The following is a 7,699-nucleotide window of genomic DNA, read 5'->3' on the forward strand; positions in this document are numbered from 1 at the left end:
GAAATCTTGCCTTTGCAACTATGTGGATGGGACCAGAGGGTATTATGCTAAGCAAAATTAGTCAGAGAAAGACAAATATATGACTTCGCTCATATGAGGACTTTAAGATACAAAACAAATGAACATAAGGGAAGGGAAACAAAAATAATATAAAAACAGGGAGGGGGACAAAACAGAAGAGACTCATAAATATGGAGAACAAACTGAGGGTTACGGGAGGGGTTGTGGGAAGGGGGAGGGGCTAAATGGGTAAGGGACACTAGGGAATCTACTCCTGAAATCATTGTTGCACGATATGCCAACTAATTTGAATGTAAATTTAAAAAAATTAAAATTCAAAAAACATAAAAAAAATTAACAAACTTATTAAAAGCAGATTTCTGGGTCCCACTCTGGATATCGAACCTAAGTCTCTAAGCCAAGAAGCCTAAGAGTGGTTGTCCAAGGTGCACACCCCCCAAGTGCACGCTGACCTTAAGAACCAGTGAGGCAAGGTTAAACCAAGAATTGTTCAAGTCAGCTATGAGGAAAGGAAGGTGAAATACAGGCAAAACACAGAAGGCCTGCATGCTCCATGAAGGATCGGGTTCACTGCTGCTGGGGAATGAGGGACTTAGGAGGATGAACTTGGAAGGGGCGGGTGGGGGGGGGGGGTGATAGGGAAGCACAGATCAGATCCCCAGGGGAAGTGTTCCAGGAAACAAGCACCTTGTGGTTTTCTCTATTCCTCCCCACACCCACCCTTGGCCCTTCCTGTGTTAAAGGCATGATTAAGGGTCAGGAAGTTACTATGGCTGGCGGGGGGGGGGGGGGGGGGGGGGGGGCTGGGTGGCTCAGTCGATTAAGCATCCGACTCTTGGTTTTGGCTCAGGTCATGATCTTGGGGTTCTTGGGTTCGAGCTGCGCTGACAGCATGGAACCTGCTTGGGATTTCTCTCTCCCTCTCTCTGCCCCTCTCCCTCACTCTCTCTCTCTCTCTCTTAATAAATAATAAATAAATAATAAATAAACTTGAAATAAATAATAAATAAACTTAAAAAAAAAAAAGGAAGTTACTATGAGGCTTTGGCTCCTTTGTCTTGCCCTCCTGCCCTTTCCCCTAATATTTTCCAGCCCTGCCTGAAGTCATTCCAATTAGGGTGACGTTCCTCAGTGTTTAAGGCTCATTCCGATTCTCTTTTAACTAGTACTCCAGACGATGGTTGTGCTAATAAAGTTTAAAAGCCACCAAAATACAAATCTACCTTTTTTTTTAGTTAATTTATTTTTGAGAGAAAGAGAGAGACAGAGTGCGAGCAGGGAAGGGGTGGAGAGAGAGGGAGACACAGAATCCAAAGCAGACTGCAGGCTCTGAGCTGTCAGCACAGAGCCCAACGCGGGGCTCCAACTCTTGAACTGCGAGATTGTGACCTGAGCCGAAGTCGGACACTTAACCAACGGAGCCACCCAGGCGCCCCGCCAATGAGATTCTTAACACGGGCAATTTTTAAAAGGGCACTTTTGGTCCCTGTTAGGACCATCCAACATGCACAGAACGAATGGTGGTCAAGGGATTTAACCGACTGAGCCATCCAGGCGCCCCAAAATGCAAATCTATCTTGAATACAAGCACACATTCACCGGAGGGAAATGTGACGAGAAGGACTGGGGGCCGAGAGGGCATGTGGTCACACAACAGTCTGGTTAAGTGGACGCAACCCTGGGAACTGGGTCTCGATGGAGAGACAGGCAGCGAGAGTGCAGGGCATGGGGTCCCCAGTGGGGGCAGCACTACAGTGAGGAGCTCCTCAGGTCGCTGGACTCTTGTCTGTTGGAAAGTGAGGATCCCGGAGGCGGGAAGGGGGCTCAGTGTGAGCCAGCCCCCACAACAAGCCCTCACAAACCCTTTTTCTGGAGCTGACCCCTCGTAGGTTTCCTCTTCCTGGAGGTCAATGGCAGCGATCATTGAGTCATTTTCTGTTGGTGTCTGGCCTTGCCCCTTCTCACCCGACCTTCTCTTTCTAGAAATGGTCAGGCTCCAGAGAAAAAGCAAATCAGCTGAAGAGCCTTTGGCTGCTCCCATGGGGCATTTGGGGTCACGATGAAGTAGGGGAGGGAAGAACGATTTTCCCTCTATCCTTCTAGGTCCTCTGCCAGGAACTCTGTGACAAAAGACACATTAATAAGAGGGAAACAAACATGTATACATGGGAAATGAGTAACTCCAAGAGGTGGCCTAGAATTCAGGCCTTAAATACTATCTTCAGCTAAAGGCCAAAGAAAGAAAGGCGTGGGGGGAGGCCAGTGGTGGAGAGGTGACCAGGAAAAGTCAAGTAAATAGGAGTTGACGTTTGTTATGCAGATTGTGCAGGTGTCTCTCCCGAGATAAGATTCCCAGGAATTTAGAGTCTAGTCTTTCTCTTCCCGGTACAGAGAGGGCGACACCCTTACAGATGGAGATTTCCTTTATAAATGTAAATTTTCCCTTACAAAAGGGTGACTCTGACAGTTTCCAGAGCTTCTCCAGGCGTCTGCTGTTTCTCAAAATTATCAGCTCAACATAATCCTTATGCCATAGAGGCGTATTTTGAGGCGGCCCGCTCTGCCACTCTTCAGTGACAGTTTGGGAAGAACCACACCCAGTAAGCTTCTCTGATGTTTTCCAAAGAGCTACACACCTGGCCGGTCATTAGCCACATGCACGCCTGGAGGTTCTTTGCATCCAGTTTCCATAGGTGATCTTGCCCTTTCAAAGCTACATTTCAAGTGCCGCTGGCTTTTTCATATTTCTGCCCCTTCTCCCTGTTGCCTCATTTGCCATTCATGGTGTCCTGCTGTCATATGTGGGGTGGGAGCCACAGACGTAGAGAAAAAAGAGGAGTGAGTACTTGTTCTATGGAAGCTGGTGGCTCCTGAGCCTTTGCTGTCCAAGGTCACTTCGATCAGCTCGAATGAAAGCAGCCCGCGTGGTGGACATTGATTCCCGACAGCTTTGTCTTTCTAATACCTTATTGCATTTCAAAAAGAGTTGTCCTGCCTTCCAGGCCATGTCCGAACCCGGGCTGAAAGCAGTGACTCATTCACTGTCCTGGGACCTGCTCTGGCAATGAAGAGTGGTCCAGAAAAGGCCCCTCAAAGGGTGCCCGCCTGCCGCTACCTGGTGTCTCATGCCCTTCCAGCACCCCTCCTTCAGGGACTGAGGGGTTCTCCCAGGGCCAATGCCAGAGCCACAGTCTGACCTGACTGGCTGCCCTCCACCCCCAGCACAACGTGTGTGGCCAGCTGGGGACAGTGCTTCATGGCGGCAATGGTCTGCTGCGAGGAGGGGGTTGGAGACCTTATAGACTCACCCAGGGTACACATTCAGTCACCCAGTTAAACCATGAGCGCTGTGCGAGGAGTCAAGAGACTGGGTTCAGACTCAACCTAACTTCTGGGTACCTGGCTGTGTAGCTATGGAGACATTTGTCCACCTGTCTCGGGCTGCTTCTCACCCATATGATAACAACAATGTTTACTCTGTGCCAGGGACTGTTATAAGTTATGTTATTAAGTCTTTTGAGCCTCCAACAGTCTCTAATACAGATTACAGTGATGCTACCTGCTTGTCAATGAGGAAGCTCAGAGAGACTGATGTAGTCTGTTCAAGGCCAAGAGCTAGTAAACGATAGTTGACTCCAGAATGTGGCCTCTTAATTCCGACGCATACTGCCACCATTGGGATAGGAAAAAATGTATCGGCTATCCAGTGCTGTGTAACAAATTCCCACGCAGGAATCAAGAAGCCGATGGCGGTGTCTGGCTCAGAGTCTCTCATGAGGCTGCCACCAAAGGGTTGACGGGGCTGCACTCATCAGGAGGCTGGACCGGGCTGGAGGATCCGTTTCCATGATGGCGCCCTCACACGTTGCTGGTTGTTGGCTGGACGTCTCAGTTCCTCTCCACGTAGACCTCTCTCCACAGGCTGTTTGAGTGGCTTCAGGACACGGTTGTAGGCTTTGCCCAGTGCGGTTACTCTAAAAGAAGGCAAAGCAGAAACTGAACTTAACCATGGAAGGCACACACGGTCGTTTCCACAGTATCCTATTGGTTGGTTAGCCCTCTTCCGCGTGGAAGAGAAATACACAAAGAAATACATACCAAGTTGGTGGGGCCAGTGGAGCCATCTTGGAGGTTGGCTATCACAGATAGTGGCAGAGAGCAGCTAACAGGGTGGTCGGGAGAATCAAGTCAGAGAATAGATGTAAGCATGCTGTAGGAGTTTGCTAAGGCTATTGTACCACAGACTGGGTGTCTTTAAACAAGAGAAATATATCCTCTCACTGGTCTGGAGGCCAGGGGCCCCAAATTAAGATATCCGCTGGGCCACATTCCCCTTGAAGACTCCAGGGAAGAATCTTTCTTTGTCTCTTCCAGCTCCTGGTGGCAATCTTGGGCTTAGAGTTTCCTCACTCCAATCTCTGTTTTGTTGTCACACGGTCTCTCCCAGTGTGTCTTTTTTCTTTCTTTCTTTCTTTCTTTCTTTCTTTCTTTCTTTCTTTCTTTCTTTCTTTCTTTCTTTTTTGAGAGAGAGCATGTGCGCGGGCTGGGCAGGGGCAGGGAGAGAGGGGGACAGAGGATCTGAAGCAGGCTCTGTGCTGATGGCAGAGAGCCTGATGCGGGGCTCGAACTCACAAACTGTGAGACCATGACTTGAACGAAGTTGGATGCTTAACTGACTGAGCCACCCAGGCACCCTCCCAGTGTGTGTCTTTACATGGCCTCCTTATAAGGAGAGTAGTCATACTGGACTTAGGGCCCACCCTACTCCAGTAGGACCTTATCTTAACGTGATTACATCTGCAAAGACCCTAATTCCAAAGAAGGTCACATTCGCAGGTATGGGAATTGGGACATCAACACCTTTTCAGGCAGGTGAGGGGGTGCGATCCATCACACAACATGCCCTGTGCCATGTGTCTTACCGTCAGTCCATATTGTCTGCAATCGCAGCAGAAATGGTGATAACGGGAGCTGATGTTCGACTGGCTCTCCTGCTGGAGGCCATTGTCATCGTGATGGCAGCCTTTAGGTCACTTTGAAAGTCCTGGTGTCCTGGCCACTTTCCCAAGCCCAGGCTGCTGTCTCTCACTGGAACTTCCTCATACTTCCCAGTGGATTCTGGATTCTAGCCACCGTATTTGTCTCTATCAGATTCTCTCTTGCACACGCCATGCCCCCGAGGCTGATTCTGTCCCACACTTTTTCACCTGACTGCCCCAAACATCTGCCCGGCCCACGTCTCCCTCCCTGTTCCTGAAGCCATTGTTGCTCTAACGGTTGTTTCTTGGTGGAGTCCTGGGACCCTGCCAAGAAACACCATTCAGCCCCCTTGTTCCTGGCACCCACTGGCTCCTTGGCCAAACCAGGCACCCGGCGATGTGTGTCAGGAAAATGGCAGCTAGGAAGTGGTTTCGAGGCCCAGCTCTGCCTCCCGTGAGCTAGGTGACCTCCAGCAAGTTTCTCCTCCTCTTCCCACCACAGCCTCTGAATTTGCCAGGTGCATTCCAGTGAATCCTTACTGGATATTCCCAGCGTGCCAGGCACGGGGTACAAAGGCAACTGAATCACGGTCCCTGCCCCCAAGCATTTATAATTGAATCAGCAAGAATAATGCCAACCAGTCACTGAGATACAGCTTGATAGGAGTTACAGAAGTGCACGAGGTGCCATGGGAACAAAGACAAGGGAGGAAGGACTCCAGGCCAGCTAGGAACAGGGCATCCAGGAGAGAAGGAGCAGAGATAGGATTTAAGCTCAGTGCCCGGCTCAGCTGGATGGTCACAAAGGCAAAAGTCACAACAGCAGCTCTCACGCCCAGTTTGGCCCACAGAAATGTTGTTTTAGCCACCGGATGTTTTAAATTTGAATTGATTACTACAATTTAAAAATCAGATTTGAGGGGCGCCCCTGTGGCTCAGTCGGTTAAGTGTCTGACTTTGGTTCAGGTCACGATTTCCACAGTTTGTGAGTTCAAGTCCTGCATCAGGCTCTGCGCTGACAGTGCATAGCCTGCTTGGGATTCTCTCTCTTTCTCTCCCTCTCTCTTCCCCTCCACCCCCCAACATAAAATAAAAAAACTTAAAAAAATTTTTTTCAATCAGATTTTACATGAAAATCTGGATTTCCAGCTTCTCTTAGAAAACTGGAAGACGGGGCGCCTGGGTGACTCAGTCGGTTAAGCGTCCTGCTTCGGCTCAGGTCATGATCTCATGGTTGCTGAGTTCAAGCCTCGCGTCAGGCTCTGTGCTGACAGCTGGGAGCCTGGAGCCTGCTTCTGAATCTGTGACTCCCCCTCTCTCTGCCCTTCCCCCCACTCACGCTCTGTCTCTGTCTCTCAATAAATACATAAATATTAGAAGGGAAAAAAAGAAAACTGGAAGATGTGGCAGCTCAGGGTCCCCGTTCCTCCACAGCGATCATCAGCAAGAGCACTCATTTGCCCCACTCCCCACCAGCCTCTCTTGCCCCTCACACTCAGCCTCCTTCCCTCGCTGATGCTGCCTGCCTGACCCTTGCCAGCCCTGAAGTTTGTAGTCCCTTTTACAAGACCCGAGGCCGCTGCGGTGTCCCTGCCTTTGTAAAGCATCGCATGCCAACTGGTGATTTAGTCCCAAAGCCACACAAGATTTTGAAGGAAAGCTTTGTGGGCACACAATGCCAAAAAGTTGAAATCTGAGGATTGTAGGGAGGTAACCCGAACTCTAGGATCAAAAACTTGAGACCCCCGACAAGACATTCCTGCTTCGGTTTGTCTTATGGGAGCCTGCCTTTTCTTTCTTTCTTTCTTTCTTTTCTTTTTTTCTTCCTTTCTTTCTTTCTTTCTTTCTTTCTCCCTTTCAGTGTTTATTTATTTACAATTTTTTCAATGTTTATTTATCTTTAAGAGACAGAGAGACAGAGCACAAGTAGGGGAGGGGCAGAGAGAGAGAGGGAAACACAGAGCCTGAATCAGGCTCCAGACTCTGAGCTGTCAGCACAGACCCTGAGGCGGGCCTCGAACTCACGAATCGTGAGATCATAACCTGAGCTGAGCTGAAGTCGGACGCTTAACCAGCTGAGCATCCGGATGCCTCTGTCCTACAAAAAGGCAGACCTTTCTGTAAAGAGCTGGGGTGGAGACAGCATGCCTGATGGCCGGGGGCTCCTTCACTTCCTGCCTCCACCCTCCTGCCATCTGCTCTGAGCCTCCCCCGAGCTGGGGCCCACGGGTGGGCACGGTGCATCATCTGAGGAGCCCTGATCAGAAAATTCCTGTTCTTCTTGTCCCCCTCCCCCCGGCCCAGGGAGCACTTCTGTCATCAGTTTTGCACCTGATTCAGGAGCCATCAAAAACAAAGTCAGGAGAGCAGCACATTCTGCACAGCATCTGTGGTCCCATCAGTCCCCTAGGGCTGCCTAACCCTGCAGATGTCTACAGATGACAGGAATGAACACTCACAGCTCAGGAGGCTGGAAGTCCCAAATCAACATGTCAGCAGGGCCACACTCCCTCTGAAGCCTCAAGGGGGACGATGCTTCCCTAACTCTTCCAGCTTCTGGTGGCTCCGGTGTCCCTTGGCTTGTGGCCGCATCACTCGAGCCTCTGCCTCTGACTTCTTTCCCGTCTCTTATAAGGACGCTCACCATTGGATGTAGGGCTCACCTTAATCCAAGATGGTCCCATCTCAAGATCCTTATC

Source organism: Panthera pardus, unplaced genomic scaffold (assembly GCF_024362965.1).
Source record: "Panthera pardus isolate Hobbes unplaced genomic scaffold, ASM2436296v1 HiC_scaffold_3, whole genome shotgun sequence".
NCBI lineage: Eukaryota > Metazoa > Chordata > Mammalia > Carnivora > Felidae > Panthera > Panthera pardus.